A 20,719-nucleotide genomic window follows, 5' to 3' on the forward strand; every position below is an offset into this window, starting at 1 on the left:
GCCCGTGTGCTGCACACGGGTGCCCGTGTTGACCTCAACTTTGGCTCTTTTGACTACTTTCTCCGCTCATGCTCGCCATAAGTCTCTACCTTTCCCGTGCATCAACCTGGCCACACACAAACTAACAACCAACGCATAAAACGGCATTTGAATAATACTCAAAACACACTAACATGTAACAACATCACACAATCGAAAAACAAGAAACTTACTTCAAAAACATATGACAATGCCACTTAGTATTACCCAGATTGCGAATTTCGGTCGGAAAAAGATGCGGAAACTTACTGGAAATGGTGACCGATCACAACCCCACACTTATCTCATTGCTTGTCCTCAAGTGATGTATAGAGGCAAATCAGAGGTCACCAACGAGATTCTTTTCTCCATAACACAACCAGGTTTTTTCGCAAGATTCCTTCACTTAGCAATCGAGTGTAAAGTTTCCTTCTTCAGACTATCAATGGCATTCCCACTTTCGAACACGCTTTTCACCTGCAAGCTTTTCACATTCTCACAACATCTCTCCGGGTTAAAGTGTCTACACTCATAGAATCAAGGCATGCATATTACTTTCAACTTTGAATAAATTCTCGAATCACTACACACAGAGATTACACACACTTTATGAGGTCTTAGGGATGTAACGTGGCTTTGGTTTGGTGGGTAAACAAGGAACGAGGTGACAAATGGTTTAGGTGCTCGGCATTACATAGGATTCACTTCTCTACTCATTTTGATCTGAATCATAAGAATGAGGTTTGAACCTTTTTCAGATTAAAAGTGGACCGGGGTAAATATCTTATTCTGCTTTGAAATTTAAACCTCTTTTTGATGGTTTTCACAAGATCATATTCATCTTTTCTCTCTCTTTTTTTTTTTAAGATACTCTTTTTTTTCTTTTTCCTTGCCCCCCTTTTCAATGGTCCACAACCCCACACTTAGATCCTTTTAGTGTCTTACAAGTGATTAATCATGAATGCCGAGCGATGACATGAACAATGAGATAACGGGTGACAAAAAGACTAACACACTGAACAAAACAACTATTATGGCTCAAAGGGGGTTAACGATGGATAACATGCATACGGGATGGTTAGAAAGGCTCGGGGTTACGGAGAAAAAACTTGCCTCAGTGTGTGCTTTCATAGTGTGCTTGTGTTATGAGAAAATACGCAAAATCAAAGTGAATAGTGTCATACCTTACTGACCTCTCATATGGATGTTATAAATTTGGCTCTGACATCTCACCGGGTAGGTTAAGCTTGCATGCTTCAAAGTGCTCTAGGTGTTCTGCCATTTCCTTTCCTCCAAAGTTCACCATACTCTCTCTTGGTTCAGTGTTTTCCTCATTGCGTCCAACCTTCTTTTCTTTGATTGTGTCAACTTCCGTGGTGCCTGTAGAGATCAAGTGTGAGATGTGTTGTTCAACCACTATCTAGTCATTCGCCACCCTCCGACTTGTATCCAACCTGGTAACACAATGGCAGCACTGCAAACTCGAAATAAACACAAAAAACAGGAAGACAAAAGAAGAGAAAAAAAATCAAATTAAACAAACTAAACTATGAATTAAAAAAAAAAAAAAAAGAAAGCAAAGCAAAATAGATCTTCCCCCACACTTGAACTAAACATTGTCTCAATGTTTTAATTCCAGTGTGACGGAGATTACCAATCTCACTGATAAGGCGGTGGAGGAGGAGGATCCTGAGGAAATTGCAACATGAGGCGTCGCATCATCTCCTGGACATCATCCATCACAGCTCCTTGCCTGAACAACTCAACACCCTGTCGTGTTTGCTCGGTGCGGAGAGCGCCAATCTCCGTTTGCACCCACCCCCATTGATCTTGAGTCATGGAAGATGATCCAACAGTGTGCTGGAAAAACTGTCTAGGGGGCGGGACATGGCGATCCTGGGCGGGGAGGTCATCTTCCATGTCATCACCTGCAAAATTATGGTCATGTGGAGGGCTTTCACCCATAAACTCACCTGTAGCTACATATAGCCAGTTAGCACGATTTGCAATAGAAACAGAATCAGGTGCAGGCAATGCCAAAACATGCTGTCCATGGACAGTTAGTGAGAAATACCCAGGCTTTACAATAATCATCCTCTGATTTACAAGAGTTTGCAAATCAATTTTCTTACCCGGTAAAGAAGGCTCATCATTCAACAAGTGGCCATAATCCAGGTGCTCAGCCAATTGAGAGATCATTCCCCCAACTGAAATCTCTCCACAAGAAGCATTACCAACTTGCTTCAGGTGGTTAGCAGCAAAAGCAGCGACATTCACCCGGCTTACCTCAAGCATGTTATGCAACAAAAATAGCTCTCTTTTCGCACAGACCCCTGTACTATCCCCCCTCCCAAACAAGGTGAAAGCCAAACCTTTCTGAGCATAACGGAAACAAGGATTATGAATCCCCGAGGCCTTAGCCTTGCTTGGATTGTATCCAGCTGCACCTGTAATGGCTTCCCAGAATTCACAGGCAGGAAAAGTTTCAGGGGGGGCGCCTGGTCCAGAGGACGGTAATTTCAGTGCCTCCCCTACCTCTTCCACAGACAACACATGCTTATGCCCAAACATATAAAACTCTAAATCACCAAAGTACTCCATTTCGGAGCCATTCCATTTGTGTCTCAATTTGAAATCTACAGTGCTCAGGAATTCCAAAGTTAGGCCCTCATAAGTCGGTGCCTCAAACAGCATAAAAGGCAACATACCGATGTTGTGAAACATCCGGTAGACTTCATCTTTGAGGCCTAGCTTGGTAAGAGTATCATCACAAATATATCTAGCCGGTAGCAATTTACGTTGCACTAAAATATCATACCTAGCTTTGTGTTCAGGAAGTGCAAACGTAATGCCATGGGCATTCTCTTCTTGGTCCCCTCTACGAACGGTTGCCCGAGTTGGAGCGCGACGGACCCGCTGCCTCGGTTGGGAGGGTTCGGCAAAATCATCCCGAACATTACGGCGTGTGGTTGTCTTTCGGGGAGGCATTGTAGTAGCTCTGCAAGAAAAAGTTAACAAAAACACACAAATAACACAATGATAAATTCGGAAAAATAAAATTGCACGAAATCAAAATTCTGAACCGATAGAAGTGACGAGGATGGAGAGTAGAACAACTTTTGTGAAAGCACTATGGTGTTTTGATGGGTGGTTGATGGTGGTATGATGAGTTTAGTGAAGGTGGAGGCTAGGGTTTAATGGAGGATGAGAAAGAAAAGTGAAAGAATGAATGGGAAGAAGAAGAAGATTGGTTATAAGTGAGATGGGCCCCACATGGGGTTTTAAAAAAATTTGAAAAATTCTGGCCCGCACTGCTCACACGGTCCGTGTCCCTGCACACGGGCGGCCGTGTGAAAAAACTGGTTTGAAAATTTGGGGCGTGCTGAGGGCAACACGGGCCGTGTTGCTGCACACGGGTGCCCGTGTTGCAAGTGCTGAAGCCACTTTTTAAATTTTTTTTATTTCTTCTTTTCAGGCAGTTTTCAACACGGGCCGTGTTTCTGCACACGGGTGCCCGTGTTGATGGCTTTCAATGCACCAAAAATGGACACTCTCCGTGCCTTTTTACTCGAGCTGCGTCTACCGGTCCAAAATCTACCACCTACAAAAGAAACGAAATAAAACAAAGAAAATGAAAGTTAACGAAAACAAACGTGGGTTGCCTCCCACGGAGCGCTGCGTTTAACGTCGCATGGCTCGACGGTCCATCGTCCTACTAAGCAAGACGAATGACATCAACCTGTCCCACTGGTTGACCTTGGAAATATGGCTTTAATCTCTGCCCATTAACTTTAAAGATGTCTCCATTAGCTTGATTTTTTATTTCAACTGCACCGTAAGGAAACACCTTATGAACCATAAATGGTCCCGACCATTTGGATCTCAATTTTCCCGGAAAATGCTTCAAACGGGAATTGTACAGAAGGACCAGCTGTCCTTCCCAAAACTCTTTTTTCTGAATCCTCCTATCGTGCCACTTCTTGGTTTGTTCCTTGTAAACCTTGGCATTTTCGTACGCACGATTCCGGAACTCTTCTAATTCATGCAACTGCAAGATCCTAGAATTTCCTGCTAGAGACAAGTCCATGTTCAAAAATTTAGTTGCCCAAAATGCCTTGTGTTCAAGCTCTAAAGGCAAGTGACATGCTTTTCCATAAACAAGTTGGTATGGTGACATCCCGATGGGTGTTTTGAACGCCGTTCGGTAAGCCCATAACGCATCATCTAGCTTTGTTGCCCAATCCTTCCTCGATGAACTCACTGTCTTCTCGAGAATTTGTTTGAGCTGTCTATTAGACACCTCTACCTGACCACTTGTTTGAGGGTGATAAGGGGTGGCTATCCGATGCTTCACATTGTATTTCTGCAGGAGTTTCTCCATGAGGTGATTTAGGAAGTGCGTTCCTTCATCACTAATAAGTGCTCTCGGTACTCCAAACCTAGCAAATATGTTCTCCCTCAAGAACTTGACTACCACCTTTGCATCATTAGTTGGTAAAGCTACCGCCTCCACCCATTTTGAGACATAGTCCACTGCAACTAAGATGTAATTCTTCCCGAATGATGGTGGAAACGGACCCATGAAGTCAATTCCCCAAACATCGAATAGCTCCACCTCTAACATGAAATTCTGGGGCATTTGATTTCTTTTTGAAATGTTCCCAGTACGCTGACACTTATCACATTCTTTTACCATTTCCTGGGAATCTTTGAACAATGATGGCCAGTACAATCCTGACTGCAAGACTTTGGAGGCAGTACGGTCCCCACTAAAATGCCCTCCATATTCCGAATCATGACATGCTCTCAACACATCCTTTTGCTCCTCCTCAGGCACACATCGTCTTATCAGCCCATCTACTCCTCTCTTGTATAGGTATGGGTCATCCCATAGATAGAACCTGCAATCATGAACAAACTTTTTCTTGCGGTTAGAATCAAAATCGTCAGGTATTATACCGCCAACAAGGTAGTTTGCGTAATCAGCAAACCAAGGCACTCCAATAACAGCTAGGATGTGTTCATCAGCAAACTCATCCTTTATTGGACGCCGCTCTTCTGTCTCCTCAATGGGTGACATTCGCGAAAGGTGATCTGCAACAGTGTTTTCACACCCTTTCTTGTCGCGAATCTCTACATCGAACTCTTGGAGAAGTAAAATCCACCTCAGAAGTCTGGGTTTCGAATCCTGCTTGGCAAAGAGATATTTTAAAGCAGCATGGTCAGTGTAAACAATCACTTTTGAACCCAACAGATATTGCCTGAATTTATCAAAGGCATACACAACAGCTAGCAACTCCTTCTCGGTGGTTGCATAATTGATCTGTGCAGGGTTCAAAACGTGACTAGCATAATAAATAACATGAAGCAATTTTTCTCTCCGCTGTCCAAGTACAGCCCCCACTGCAATGTCGCTAGCATCGCACATGATCTCAAAGGGTAGAGACCAATCAGGGGCAATCACAATGGGTGCCGACACTAGTTTATTTTTCAGTGTCTCAAATGCATCGGCACACTCTTTATCGAATACAAAAGTCCTGTCTTTAACCAACAAAGTGGTGAGTGGTTTGGCTATCTTTGAAAAATCCCTTATGAACCTGCGGTAGAATCCCGCATGGCCAAGGAAACTTCGAATACCTTTCTCATTCACAGGTGGTGGTAATTTTGAGATAACCTCCACCTTAGCTTGATCAACTTCGATTCCCCTGTGGGAGATCTTGTGACCAAGAACAATGCCTTCTCGCACCATGAAATGGCACTTCTCCCAGTTTAGGATCAGATTACTTTCTTGACATCGCTGCAAAACAAGTGAAAGGTTAGCCAAACAATTATCAAAGGAGGAACCAAAAACCGAGAAGTCATCCATGAAGACTTCCATATGCTTTTCAAGCATATCAGCAAAAATAGAAGTCATGCATCTTTGGAAAGTCGCTGGGGCATTACACAACCCGAACGGCATCCTTCTATAAGCGAAGATACCGTATGGGCAAGTAAAGGCTGTCTTCTCTTGATCCTCCGGTGCAACCGCAATTTGGTTGTATCCAGAGTACCCATCCAGAAAACAATAATAGTCATGCCCAGCCAATCTTTCTAACATTTGGTCAATGAATGGCAATGGAAAGTGATCTTTTCTTGTGGCCAGATTTAGTCTTCTGTAGTCTATGCACACTCGCCACCCAGTGACCGTTCTGGTAGGAATCAACTCATTCTTTTCATTAGCTATCACCGTTGTACCTCCTTTTTTAGGTACCACATGAACAGGGCTCACCCATGAACTGTCTGATATCGGGTAAATAAGACCTGCATCTAACAGCTTCACAACTTCCTTTCTCACTACCTCCTTCATAACTGGGTTCAATCTCCTTTGAGGCTGCACCACCGGTTTGTGATCTTCTTCCATGAGAATTTTGTGCATGCACATCGTAGGACTTATTCCCTTGAGGTCTTCAATCTTCCAACCCATAGCCCCCTTGAACTTTTTCAGAACTTCAATTAACTTGACTTCTTGTATATTTTTCAAGCTCGAGCTAATGATGGCGGGACATTTTTCTTCAGAATCGAGGAAAACATATTTAAGATTCTCCGGAAGCTGTTTCAATTCTGAACTTTTTGGCTTTTCTTCATTGCAACCCAATGCTATTGGTTGCCTTAAATCTTCCCACCTATGTGTTCGAGAACCTTTAAAGATAGGTTGAGTTTCCAACATTGATACTACCTCCAAGTCATTATCATCGGCTTCTTCATTTTCTCCAAAAATTGACATGCTCAAAACTTTTTCGAGAGGTAATTGCAATACACTCTCCACATGATCACTTTCTTCCACTTGTTGGAGCACTTGTATATTGCTACTAGTGCCAATATCCTCTTTATGCTTCATGGTATTATGAACATTGATTTTTAACTCTTCATCATAAACCTTCAAAGTCAGAGTGCCCCCATCCATATCTATCATGACTCTCCCCGTTTCCAAGAATGGTCGTCCCAAAATTATCGGCATCTCTTCGTCTTCTGGCATTTCAAGAATTACAAAATCTACCGGAAACACAAACTTATCCACTTTCACAAGGACGTCTTGGACTACTCCGTAAGGTCGCTTGACCGAATGATCTGCAAATTGGAGAGTCATCCGAGTGTCTTGGATTGCACCAATTCCCAACTTTTTGTAGATGGATAGAGGCATGAGACTGATACTTGCCCCCAGATCAATTAGAGCTCTCTTGAAAGATCTATCTCCAATAGTGCAAGGGATAGTAACTGCTCCTCTATCCTTCTTCTTCACTGGTATCTTCATGCCCTGCAAAATAGCACTACAAGTTTCTGTTAGAATAATGGGGTGGTCTGCAATGGTTCGCTTTTTAGCGATGATGTCCTTCATGAATTTGGCATAGGTGGGCATTTGCTCAAGTGCTTCCAACAACGGAATGTTCAGCTCCAGCTTTTTGAATAATTCCAAGAACTTCTCAAAATTCTTTTCTTGCTGCCCCTTTTTCTTGTTTCTTTGAGGGTAAGGCAGCTTGACTTCTGGTGTTGGTGTTAATACTTTTTCTTTCGTAACTGGTGCTGGTGTTACCACTTCTTCTTCCACTTGCTCATTCTCTCTTATGTCCAGCTCCACCTCAAGCAATTGATCCTCACTCTCCGAATCCTTTTCCACCGCTTCACGTGGTTTCCCTCTCCGTGTGGTGACGGCATTGATTTTTTGATTGTCTTTAGGATTAGTAACAGTTGCGCTTGGGAGGGCTCCTGGTGCTTGCGGAATTGCAAGGTGTTGAGCAATTTGACTCATTTGTACTTCAAGGTTCTTAATTGAGGCTCCGGTGTTCCTTAAATTGCTACGTGTCTCTTCTTGGAATTGGGAGCTTTGAGCGGCCATCTTTTCAATGGCAATTTCCCAATCCGCCTTTCTTGGACCCTGTGGTTGGTATTGTTGTTGAGGTTGCTGGTATGGTTGTTGTTGCGGACGATATTGTTGTCCCTGTGGTTGGTATTGTTGAGTCTGAGGCTGATATGGTTGTTGTCCTTGAACCTGCTTCTGGACGTTTCCTTGCTGGTCTTTCCATGAGAAATTCGGATGATTTTTCCACCCCGGATTATATGTGTTGGCATAAGGATTGTTTTGCCTCAACATATGAATCTGCTCAACCTGTTCTTGAGTTGCTACACAATGCATAGCAAAGTGCGGTCCACCACATATTTCACAAAGAACCGCTTTAACTGGTTCCACCTGTGCTACTGTCTGAGTTCCAATATTCATCTTTTTTAACCTTCTCTCTACCTCTGCAGCAATCTGATCCTCCATCTTTACAACCTGTTCTGGCAACTTCAAATCAATTTTGCCCTCCGGTTGGCTCATGGTACGATCATACAACTCAAGATGCTCATTAGCAGCTATTGCCTCTATGATCCTTTTCATAACTGTGGCTGTAGCAAAATTTGTTGAACCACCAGCAGCGGTATCAATAAGCTGCTTTGTCTTAAGTCGCAACCCATTCACAAAATTCTGCATTTTCTCGGTAGCGTCCATGTTATGAGTAGGACATGCAGTCAAACACCTTTTGAACCTCTTGTATGCATCCCCCAATGATTCCCCCTCTTTTTGTTTGAAATTGACAATGTCGTATCTTTTTCGGATAAACACCGATGCAGGAAAATATTCATTGAGGAATGCCGTTTCCATCTCTTGCCATGTCGTGATACTTGCAGCCGGAAGTGAGTAAAACCACTCCTCTGCATCATCAGTAAGTGTAAACGGGAACATAACAAGTCTCTTAGCCTCCTCTGAATGACCTTCGATCTTCAACGAAGTTGTCGTAGTGAGAAATCTCTGAAGATGCTTATTTGCATCCTCGTTAATTCTTCCGGAGAACGGCTTGCTCTCTAACTGGCGAATGGTGGATGGATGCAATTGAAAATGTGCCACATTCACAGGTTGATTAACAATAGTCATCCGGTTGGGGTGAGCATTTGCCCCTCCATAGTCCCCTAACAATCTTTCTGCAGGAGGTTGATTTCCAGCCATGTTAACTGGTTCCTGAACTACCTCCCTGTCAAAGTCAGAGTCGCTGTGCTCCGAATGCACAGACACTTCGTCGTCGCTTTCCTGATGTGGAACACTAAGACTTGCACTTGGTGCTGCCAGTCTTTCAAGTCTTGCCTTGCGGCGTCTCTCGTGCAGAGCTCTTTCTGGTTCTGTGTCAAAGGAAAATTTAGCTGAGGTCTGACCTCGCATAAACAGTTAGACAACAGTTAGAACAGATACAAGACTGCAACGAAATTAAAATTAACAGATAAAAATAAAATTTTGGTCGCAGAGCAACAAAATTTCAATTGACTTAAAGTTCGGCTTATAGTTTGGCAGTCCCCGGCAACGGCGCCAAAAACTTGATCGGAAAATAGCAAGTGTACTACTTTTGTTACCGATGTAGTTATTAAAATGGAGTTGAATCCAAGTATCGATCACAAGGACTGCGAATAACGTATAAGGCAGTACTAAATTTCAATTGAACAAAAAGCTATTGTTGGGTTTTTGATTTGCTTGATGAAAATACTAACTGTTTATAATAAAAAACGATAAGTAAATGATGATTTGGTTCACAAATGATAAGGCATGCTAAGGTTGATGTATAAATCTTATGTAACCCCTTGAAAACACCGTTGTTCATGAAAAGATGTGACCACAATTGAGTATCGATTCTATAAAATAGTTTTCCCTAATTCCTTAGTGGAGAACTTCTTAATACTTAAAAGTCAATTTCAATTCCTCAATAATTGATTTTAGTATTAAGGCATTATGCATCGTGTTCTAGAATGGATGATCACTATGGTGAAATCCTTATTCCTAAGCGATTTACCGGTAATGTTTTGATTCAAAACGCATTAGAGTGGTGTGTCAAGCCTAACCCTAATCATAGATCAACAAAATATTTTCCAATACAATGAAGCATTAAAATCTTTGAATCATAAACTCAAATTATAAAAACATCAAATTCATCACAACGGTTTTAACAAGTCATTACATGAAAAGATTTAGGGACATCACCCTAGCATGAAATAGTTTAGCTACTCATAATGTTTAAGAAAATAACAAGAGTAATTGAAGTCATTACGAGAAATTATTGGTTGATATGATCTCCAATCGCGAGTGCTCTTGAAGATCTTCTTCCAAAACCCTTGACTCTTCTTTCTCTGTAATTCTCTATGCTCAATGATCCAAGATGCCTCCACACTTCTTCCCGTTAGGTTTTAGTAGTGTTGGCTCACTTCCTCAGCATCCGAAAGGTCCGAAATACCCTTAATGAGATCCATTCTTTCAAAATTACAAAACTTGAACATCTGCCCGCGCCTAACAACACGGACCGTGTGCAGGAACACGGGTGCCCGTGTTGATCAACTGCTTCAGCCCTCAAAATTGCCTTTCCACGCATCTTTTCACACGGGCCGTGTGCAGGAACACGGGTGCCCGTGTGAAACCTCTGTTTTGCTTTCCAAAAACATCTTTCCAGCCATCTTTTGACACGGCCCGTGTGCTGCACACGGGTGCCCGCGTTGACCTCAACTTTGGCTCTTTTGACTACTTTCTCCGCTCATGCTCGCCATAAGTCTCTACCTTTCCCGTGCATCAACCTGGCCACACACAAACTAACAACCAACGCATAAAACGGCATTTGAATAATACTCAAAACACACTAACATGTAACAACATCACACAATCGAAAAACAAGAAACTTACTTCAAAAACATATGACAATGCCACTTAGTATTACCCAGATTGCGAATTTCGGTCGGAAAAAGATGCGGAAACTTACTGGAAATGGTGACCGATCAAAGGCCTTCTTGGATGAGATGGAACAATTAAGATTGGCTGCTGAAATGGAAGCAAATCCATGCAGGGATATTGTTATCTTTATTCCTGATTATCCTGTTCTGCTCGGAGACTTCAAGACTCTCTTTGACTATCTGAGGGAAAACCCTTCTGAGAAAGATCAAAGCTTGGTCATTCCAGAAGTTGTTGACCCACCAGAAGTTGAAGGTCCTTCTGCTCCCAGGAATCTAGCTGCCATTCTTCAGGCACTTGAGAATGGAGACTCGGAAATTCCTGCTGCAGAATATGGAGATGCTTCTATGCAAGAAGCAGATGCTGAAGATCATGTTGCTGAATCAGATCCTGTTGAGGAAATCCCTGCAAATGATCTATCCATGGAAGCTACAGATCAAGTTGATATTCCTGTGGTTGAAAGCGTTGAAGCTTCTTCTGATGAATCTTCTCGTCTTGCAAGGACTCTGGAAGAAATTCAGAGGAGACAGGATGAGCAAAGCTCACTCAATGCTGAGTATAGAGCTTTCATGGTGAGGCAAGATGGACACAACAATGAGGTTCAAGAGATGCTGGCCAAGATCTTGTCAAGGCTAGGGCCATCTTAGATTGAGTCTGTGTTGTTTCTTTCTTTTCGTTGCATCTATCTTTGTGCATCTGATCTTACTTATCTTCATGTACTTCTGTACCTGCTGTTTGAACTTTAATGAAATCATCTTCTTCCTCCGTGTGTTTCGTTTTGTTTGTCTCTGAATCCTTTTTGCTTTTTGATGATATGACAAAAAGGGGGAGAAATATGTGATAAATGATTTGATTAATCTATCAGTTGCTGGGTAAAGCTCCCACACATTTACTAACAAGAACTGCAAGTTCTATATGGTTTAAGTGTTTTGCAGGTATAAAGAAGTGAAGAGAATCTTCAAAGCAAACACAAGAAGCAAAACCATAAGAAGTGTTATTATGTAAAAAGAATAAGCTCATGGAAACTGAAGCAAGCTGAGTGCTGTCAAGCTTCAGAAATCAGAAGCAAGAAAGAAGAATGAATCAGAAGCACTGATAATAGAATTTGATCCATATTTGTCTATTTGTTCTGACAAAATTCTATTTGCTCTGATACATTACTTTAGCCTATATGGCTCTGATACATATCATGTGTTCTAATATACATTTTATGTTCTGACTCGTTCATGCTGACTTTTGTCGTTTAGTTTTTGTTCTGTAACATTTCAGGATGTAGAGATGCTCTGATGATGCTCTGGTACATTCAACAATGTTCTGATACAAATCTAGCATGAAGTGATGTTGGTAGAAATTCAAAGCTCTGAAGCTATCCGAGGGAAGCAGAAATCAGAAGCTGTGAATGCTCTAAAGATCCAGAAAACTCAAGTTCTGAAGCTGTCCTAAATGGAAGCAGAAATCAGAAGCTGTGAATGTTCAGAAGATCAAAGAAATTCAAGTTCTGAAGCTGTCCTAGATGGAAGCAGAAGTCAGAAGCTGTGAATGTTCAGAAGATCAAAGAAATTCAAGTTCTGAAGCTGTCCTAGATGGAAGCAGGAATCAGAAGCTGTGAGTGTTCTAGGGATCTAAAGAAATTCTAGTTCTGAAGCTGTCCAATGGAAGCAGAAGTCAGAAGCTATGAATTCTCTGAAGACAGAAGCTTATGTGATCGTCTCTACCGAAATAATCAGGGAAGTCTTTTATTAAAGTTCTTCGAGTATTTATTTCAGGGGGAGATTATTTATCTCAGGGGGAGATTGTTAATCTCAGGGGGAGACATATTCATATGCTTATGCTATAGCTGTGTAATTTGTCTTTTGCCGTCTGCTCTTTCTGATCGCAAATTCATATCATTTATATATGTTTTTGTCATCATCAAAAAGGGGGAGATTGTTAGAACAAGTTTTGTTCTGATCAATTATCTTAGTTTTGATGATAACAATAATATGAATTTTGCTTAAGATTATATGGTACTCTAATCCAATGCAATTTCCTTTTCAGGAAATATATAAAGAGTATGCATAATTCAGCGCTCAGAAGCTTTGTCTCAAATGGTTCAGCATGCAACATCAGAACATGGTCTGGCAAGACATCAGAAGATGGTCGAAGCAGAATCAGAACATGGGTCTATGGAAGCATCAGAAGAACAAGAGAACAGAAGCACTGAAGTTCTGATGGTATCACGCTCAGAAGCACTTCAAGGTCAGAAGATCAGAAGATGCTTTGCACCAAGCTGTTTGACTCTGATGATATTCAAACGTTGTATTCACAAACATCAGATCAGAAGGAAGTACAAGTGGCAAGCTACGCTGACTGACAAAAGGAACGTTAAAAGCTATTATAGGCTACGTCAGTAGACACAGCGTGAACAAGGCTCGAGGTAGTTGACAAAAGCGTATAACATTAAATGTGATGCTGTACGGAACACGCAAAGCATTAAATGCATTCAACGGTCATCTTCTCCAACGCCTATAAATATGAAGTTCTGATGAGAAGCAAGGTTTATGATTTTAATGATTCTAACGATTCTGCACCAAAACAACTCATATTAACTTGCTGAAACTCTGTTCTATTCAAAGCTCAGAATCTTCATCTTCATCAAAGCTCACTACATTGCTGTTGTAATATATTAGTGAGATTAAGCTTAAACGTTAAGAGAAATATCACAGTTTGTGATTATAGCTTTTAAGAAGCAATTGTAATACTCTTAGAATTGATTACATTAAGTTGTAAGGAACTAGAGTGATCGTGTGGATCAGAATACTCTAGGAAGTCTTAGAGGTTATCTAAGCAGGTTGTAACTAGAGTGATCGTGTGGATCAGTATACTCTAGAAAGTCTTAGAGGGTATCTAAGCAGTTGTTCCTGGAGTGATCAGTGTGTGATCAGAAGACTCTGGAAGACTTAGTTGCTGACTAAGTGGAGAACCATTGTAATCCGTGCGATTAGTGGATTAAATCCTCAGTTGAGGTAAATCATCTCTGCGGGGGTGGACTGGAGTAGTTTAGTTAACAACGAACCAGGATAAAAATAACTGTGCAATTTATTTTTATCTGTCTAGTTTTTAAAGCTACACTTATTCAAACCCCCCTTTCTAAGTGTTTTTCTATCCTTCAACTAGATGACAGGCTACGAAGTCTATCTCTGACTGACAAAAGGAACGTTAGAAGCTACAAAAGGCAAAGTCAGTAAAAGCAGTAAAAACATGGCTCGAGGTAGTTGACAAAATAGTGAAAACATTAAATGTAAAGCTGTCCAGTCATGCAACGCATTAAATGCTCTCCAACGAACATCTTCTCAAAATGCCTATATATATGAAGTTCTGATCAGAAGCAAAAGAACAATTCTTGAAAACGAACTAAAACGCTGCTGAACTTTATTTCAAACGAACTTCGTCTTCAACCTCACTTTCATTGTAATATCTTAGTGAGAATTAAGCTTAGAACATAAGAGAAATATTACAGTTGTGATTATAGCTTTCTAAGAAGCATTTCAATACTCTTGTAATCATTTATTTTACATTCTTTTGTAAAAGGTTCCTAGAGTGATCAAGTTGTGATCAGTAGACTCTAGAAGACTTAGAAGTTTCTAAGTGTTGATTTCCTAGAGTCATCAAGGTATGATCAGTATACTCTAGAAGACTTAGGGTGTTTCTAAGTGGATAACCATTGTAATCAAGATTGATTAGTGGATTAAATCCTTAGTTGAGGTAAATCACCCTAAGGGGTGGGACTGGAGTAGTTTCATTAACAACGAACCAGGATAAAAATATTGTGTTCATTATTTTTTTCTTAAGAGTTTTTAAAGTCACACTTATTCAACCCCCCCCCTTCTAAGTGTTTTTCTATCCTTTACTTGGTATCAGAGCACCGGTTCTAGGTGAAAGCACTTAACCGTGTTAGAAAAAGATTCAGGGTGAGAAAAACACAAAGTCAATATGGCTGATATTGTTACCACTTCTACATCTACTTCAAATGGTCAACACAACAATGGAAATGGATACTCTAGACTACCAGTATTTGATGGTGAAAACTTTGAATACTGGAAAGGTAGATTGGAAAGTTATTTTCTGGGTCTAGATAGTGATTTATGGGACTTGCTTATGGATGGTTACAAACATCCAGTAAATGCCAATGGAGCAAAGATGTCAAGACAAGAAATGAGTGATGATCAAAAGAAATAATTTAAAAATCATCATAAGTCAAGGACTATTCTGCCGAATGCTATTTGTCATTCTGAATATGAGAAGACATCAAATAGAGACACTGTCCATGACATCTTTGAATCAATGAAGATGACTCACGAAGGAAATGCCCAAGTCAAAGAGACAAAAGCTCTTGTATTAATCCAGAAGTATGAAGCCTTCAAGATGGAGGATGATGAAAACATTGAAATAATGTTCTCAAGATTTCAAACCTTGACTGCTGGATTAAGAGTGCTTGACAAGGGATATACTAAGGCTGATCACGTCAAGAAGATCATCAGAAGCTTGCCCAGAAGATGGGGCCCAATGTTGACTGCATTCAAGATAGCAAAGAATCTGAATGAAGTCTCTTTGGAAGAGCTGATCAGCGCCTTGAGGAGTAATGAAATAAATCTGGATGCTAATGAACCTCAAAAGAAAGGTAAGTCTATTGCTTTAAAGTCATTAGATAAAAAATGCATTAACGCTTTTCAGAAGAAGAAGACAAACTATCCATGATCTCCAGAAGGGTAAACCAACTCTAGAAGAGTAAACAAAGGAAGTTTAAGAACTTCAGAAGTTCTAAGAAGCCTGAAAGAGGAGAATCTTCTAGAATCAGAAAATCTGACAAAAAGAAGGTCACATGCTTTGAGTGTATGGAGCCATGACATTACAAGAGTGAGTGTCCAAAGCTTTAGAGGGAGAAACCCAAGAAGAAGTTCCAAAAGAAGAAAGTTCTTATGGCAACTTGGGATGATTCAGATTCATCAGAATCAGAATCAGACTCTAAGGGCGAGCAAGCCAACATAACATTGATGGCTACTGTGGATGATGGATCAGAATCTACATCAGAATCAGACTCTGACTCTGAAGAGGTATTTTCTGAACTATCTAGAGATGAGCTTGCTTCCTGTTTAGCTGAAATTCTTGAAATCATGGCTAAGCTTAGTATCAAGTACAAAAAGCTGAGAAAGCTTTTTGTATCTGAAACTAAGAAGCTTGAATTAGAAAATTCTGAACTTAAAGAAAAAGTTTTAAAACTATCCAAAGATGCTGAGTCATCTTCTGGTTCAGAAAAATCTATTCCAAGCTTGAACAATATTCTTAAAGAATATGACTTGAGTTTCAGGAAGTTCTTATCTAGAGGTATTGGTAGAAGTCAACTTGCCTCCATGACATATGGTGTTAGTGGAAACAAGAGAGTTGGCATTGGTTATGAGGGTGAAACCCCATACAAACTTGAACCTATGGATGATATGAAAATCACATACAAGCCATTGTATGATCAGTTCAAGTATGGCCACTCCCATGATATTAGGCTCACCTCACATGCTAAAAGCTTTCACATTACACACACAAATAAGCATGTGACACAAAATAGAAAATATCATGTTGCTCAACCTAAGGAATATCATGATGTACCTCATGTTAATTATCATGCTAAACCCAAGTTCAATCAGAACTTGAGGAAAACTAACAAGAAAGGACCTAAGAAAATGTGGGTACCTAAGGAGAAGATAATTTCTGTTGCAGATATCCTTAGCAGCAAAGAAGTAAAAGCAAAACATGTCATGGTACCTGGACTCTAGGTGCTCACGACACATGACGGGAAAAAGGTCTATGTTCTAAGACCTGGTGCTTAAGTCCGCTGGAGAAGTAAAGTTTGGAGGAGATCAGAAGGGTAAGATTATTGGCTCAGGAACCATAAGTACTGGTAATTCTCCTTCCATATCTAATGTACTTCTTGTAGAAGGATTAGCTCATAACTTATTGTCCATAAGTCAATTAAGTGACAATGGTTATGACATAATCTTTAATCAAAAGTCTTGCAAAGCTGTAAGTCAGAAGGATGGCTCAATCCTATTTACAGGCAAGAGAAAAAACAACATTTACAAGATTGATCTTCAAGATCTTAAGAATCAGAAGGTAACTTGTCTTATGTCTATTAGTGAAGAGCAATGGGTCTGGCACAGAAGATTAGGCCATGCTAGTTTGAGAAAGATTTCTCAGATTAACAAACTAAATCTAGTCAGAGGACTCCCTAGTCTGAAATATAAATCAGATGCTCTTTGCGAAGCATGTCAGAAAGGGAAGTTTTCCAAACCTGCATTCAAATCTAAGAATGTTGTTTCTTCCTCTAGGCCGCTAGAACTTCTGCACATTGATCTGTTTGGCCCAGTCAAAACAGCATCTGTCAGAGGGAAGAAATATGGATTAGTCATCGTAGATGATTATAGCAGATGGAAATGAGTAAAGTTCTTAAAACACAAGGATGAGTCTCATTGAGTGTTCTTTGACTTCTGCACTCAGATTCAATCTTAGAAAGAGTGTAAAATCATAAAGGTCAGAAGCGATCATGGTGGCGAATTTGAGAACAGATTCTTTGAGATTTATTTCAAAGAAAATGGTATTGCCCATGATTTCTCTTGCCCTAGAACTTCACAGCAAAATGGAGTTGTAAAGCGAAAGAATAGGACTCTACAAGAAATGGCCAGACCATGATCAACGAGACCAATATGGCTAAGCACTTCTAGGCAGAAGCAATAAATATTGCATGTTATATTCAGTATAGAATCTCTATAAGACCTATTCTTAATAAGACTCCCTATGAATTGTGGAAGAATAGAAAGCCCAAAATTTCGTACTTCCATCCTTTTGGATGTATATGTTATATTCTGAACACTAAGGATCATCTGAGTAAGTTTGATTCTAAGGCACATAAGTGTTTCCTTATTGGATATTCTGAACGCTCAAAAGGCTACAGAGTATACAATACTGAAACATTGATTATTAAAGAATCAATCATTATCGGATTTGATGATAAGCTTTGTCTTGAAAAGCAAAAGCAGTTTAAGAATTTTGCAGATATTGAAGCCTGTGACTCAGAAGCTTAAGAACCCAGAAGCAAGGCGTCAGAAGATCAAGTTGCTGCTTCGTTGGAAAATCTCAGAATTTTTGAAGAGCCAACTATCAGAAGATCTTCCAGACTCACCTCTGCTCCCTCAGAAGATGTTATTCTTGGGAAGAAAGAAGATCCTATCAGAACCAGATCATTCCTCAAGAACAATGCAGAATGTCAATTTGGTCTAGTATCTCTTATCGAGCCAACTTCTGTTGATCAAGCTCTGGAGGACGCAGACTGTATAATTGCCTTGCAAGAAGAACTCAATCACTTTACAAGGAATGACATGTGGGATCTTGTTCCTAGACCAAAAGGATTCAACATCATTGGAACCAAGTGGGTCTTCAGAAACAAGCTAAGCGAAAAAGGAGAAGTTGTAAGAAACAAAGCCAGACTGGTTGCTCAGAGCTATAGTCAGCAAGAAGGCATCGACTATACAGAAACCTTTGCACCAGTGGCTAGGTTAGAATCTATTCGCTTATTAATTTCGTTTGCCACTCAACATAACATCACTTTATATCAGATGGATGTTAAGAGTGCCTTCTTAAATGGTTATATAGAAGAGGAAGTATATGTCCACCAATCTCCTGGTTTTGAAGACTCTAAGTCTCCAGAACATGTTTTCAAATTAAAGAAATCATTATATGGATTGAAGCAAGCTCCTAGAGCTTGGTATGAAAGATTAAGTTCTTTCCTTCTGGATAATGGTTTCACTAGAGGACAAGTGGATACTACTCTCTTTTGTAAAACCTTTAAGAAAGATATTTTAATTTGTCAAATTTATGTTGATGATATTATCTTTGGAACCTCTAATACTACACTTGGAAAGGAGTTTGCTAAGTCTATGCAGGCTGAGTTCAAAATGAGCATGATGGGAGAAATCAAGTACTTTCTTGGGATTCAAATCAATCAAACTTCTGATGGAACATATGTTCATCAAACCAAGTACATGAAAGAACTTCTGAAGAAGTTTAATCTTTCTGAAAGCAAGGAAGCAAAAACTCCTATGCATCCAGCGTGTGTCCTAGGTAAGGATGAGGTAAGTAAGAAGGTAGATCAGAAGCTTTACAGAGGTATGATTGGATCTCTTCTATATCTTACTGCTTCTAGGCCTGATATTTTCTCCAGTGTATGTCTGTTTGCAAGGTTCCAATCAAATCCTAGAGAATCTCACTTAACAGCTGTTAAGAGAATTCTAAGGTATCTGAAAGGTACTACTTATGTTGGTTTAGTCTACAGAAGATCTAAAGAATATAACTTAGTAGGATTCTGTGATGCTGATTACGCTGGAGATAGAGTTGAAAGGAAAAGTACTTCTGGAAGTTGTCAATTTCTTGGAAGTCCCCTGATGTCCTGGTACAGCAAGAAGCAAGCTACCATTGCCCTCTCTACAACAGAAGCAGAATATGTTGCTGTTGCTGGATGTAGTACACAGATGCTCTGGATGAAGAGTCAGCTAGAAGATTATCAGATATATGAGAGTAACATTCCTATCTTCTGTGATAATACTTCTGCTATATGTTTGTCTAAGAATCCAATCTTACATTCCAAAGCTAAACATATTGAGATCAAACATCATTTCATTAGGGACTATGTTCATAAGGGTGTTCTATCTTTAAACTTTGTTGATACAGACCATCAATTGGCTGACATCTTTACAAAACTCCTTGCTGAAGATAGGTTTAAGTTCATTCTGAAGAATATCAGTATGGATTTATGCCCAGAATGAGAACATGAGAAGTTCTGATATATGGACTAGATTTAAAATTATCATTTATTTTCTTTTATAAGAAGATCTGATGGTTAGTCAGTTAGATATTCTGATTCTGTTATAACTAACGTTTCATATGTCTAAGTTGACTCAGAATCTCTTTTAAAGCAAAACAACTGTCACTAGCTATTCCAAAAGATGAACACGTGTTCACTCTAAGGGACAAGCATGCATGCAGTTGATGAGACGCCGCCCTAGGTAACTATGCAAATCATTTCAAATATCACGTTTTGCCGTAACGTCACTCAACATTAATTGCATTGATTTTCTGCATTTCGTAACTATTCATTCTCAGAATTTCATTGCATATTGTTTCAAATCCGTGTCTATTTAAACTGTCATTCATCTCATATTTTTCTCTTTTACACTTTCATTCTCTCTCTTGTGCATGCATTTCTGCAAATCTTTTCGCTCTCTTCCAAAACCCTAAAAGAAAACACAAGAATCTTAGTAGTAATTCAATGGCTGCTTCTTCATCTCAACAACAACAACAAGAACAAGTTTAAGAACAAGATCAACAACAACAACTCATTCCTATTGTCACTTGCTCGATTCCTCAGGATCAGTTGGAAGTAATATGTGAACTGATGGTGGATAAAGAAAATCTGGAAGAACATCAAGTTCATGTCAAAGAAAATCTATTGTTTCAGAATTGGTTGTCTTTTTTTCTTGAATTCTGTGGACCAGTATATCCAGACCTTGTGAAGGAATTTTGGGTTCATGCGTTTGTCATACCTAAAGCTATAGTGTCGTTTGTTCACGGAAGGTTCTTCTCAATTACTGAAGATTTGTTGAGAATGTTGTTTGATTTGAGGATTGCTGAAGGTGAGACTGAATCGAATTTAAGAACAAACTGGGATGCAGTCTACAATGAAATTTTCACTAATGGAAAGAAATCAACTAGGGTTAAGGATCTAAAGAACAACTACAAAGTATGTACAAAGATTCTACTGGGTTGTTTCTACCACAGAAAATCAACTAGTTCTTCTGATTTTGTCAACAGCAATCAACAATACATCTTGTACTGCATTGGTAC

Source organism: Vicia villosa, linkage group LG6 (assembly GCF_029867415.1).
Source record: "Vicia villosa cultivar HV-30 ecotype Madison, WI linkage group LG6, Vvil1.0, whole genome shotgun sequence".
NCBI classification, from domain to species: Eukaryota; Viridiplantae; Streptophyta; class Magnoliopsida; order Fabales; family Fabaceae; genus Vicia; species Vicia villosa.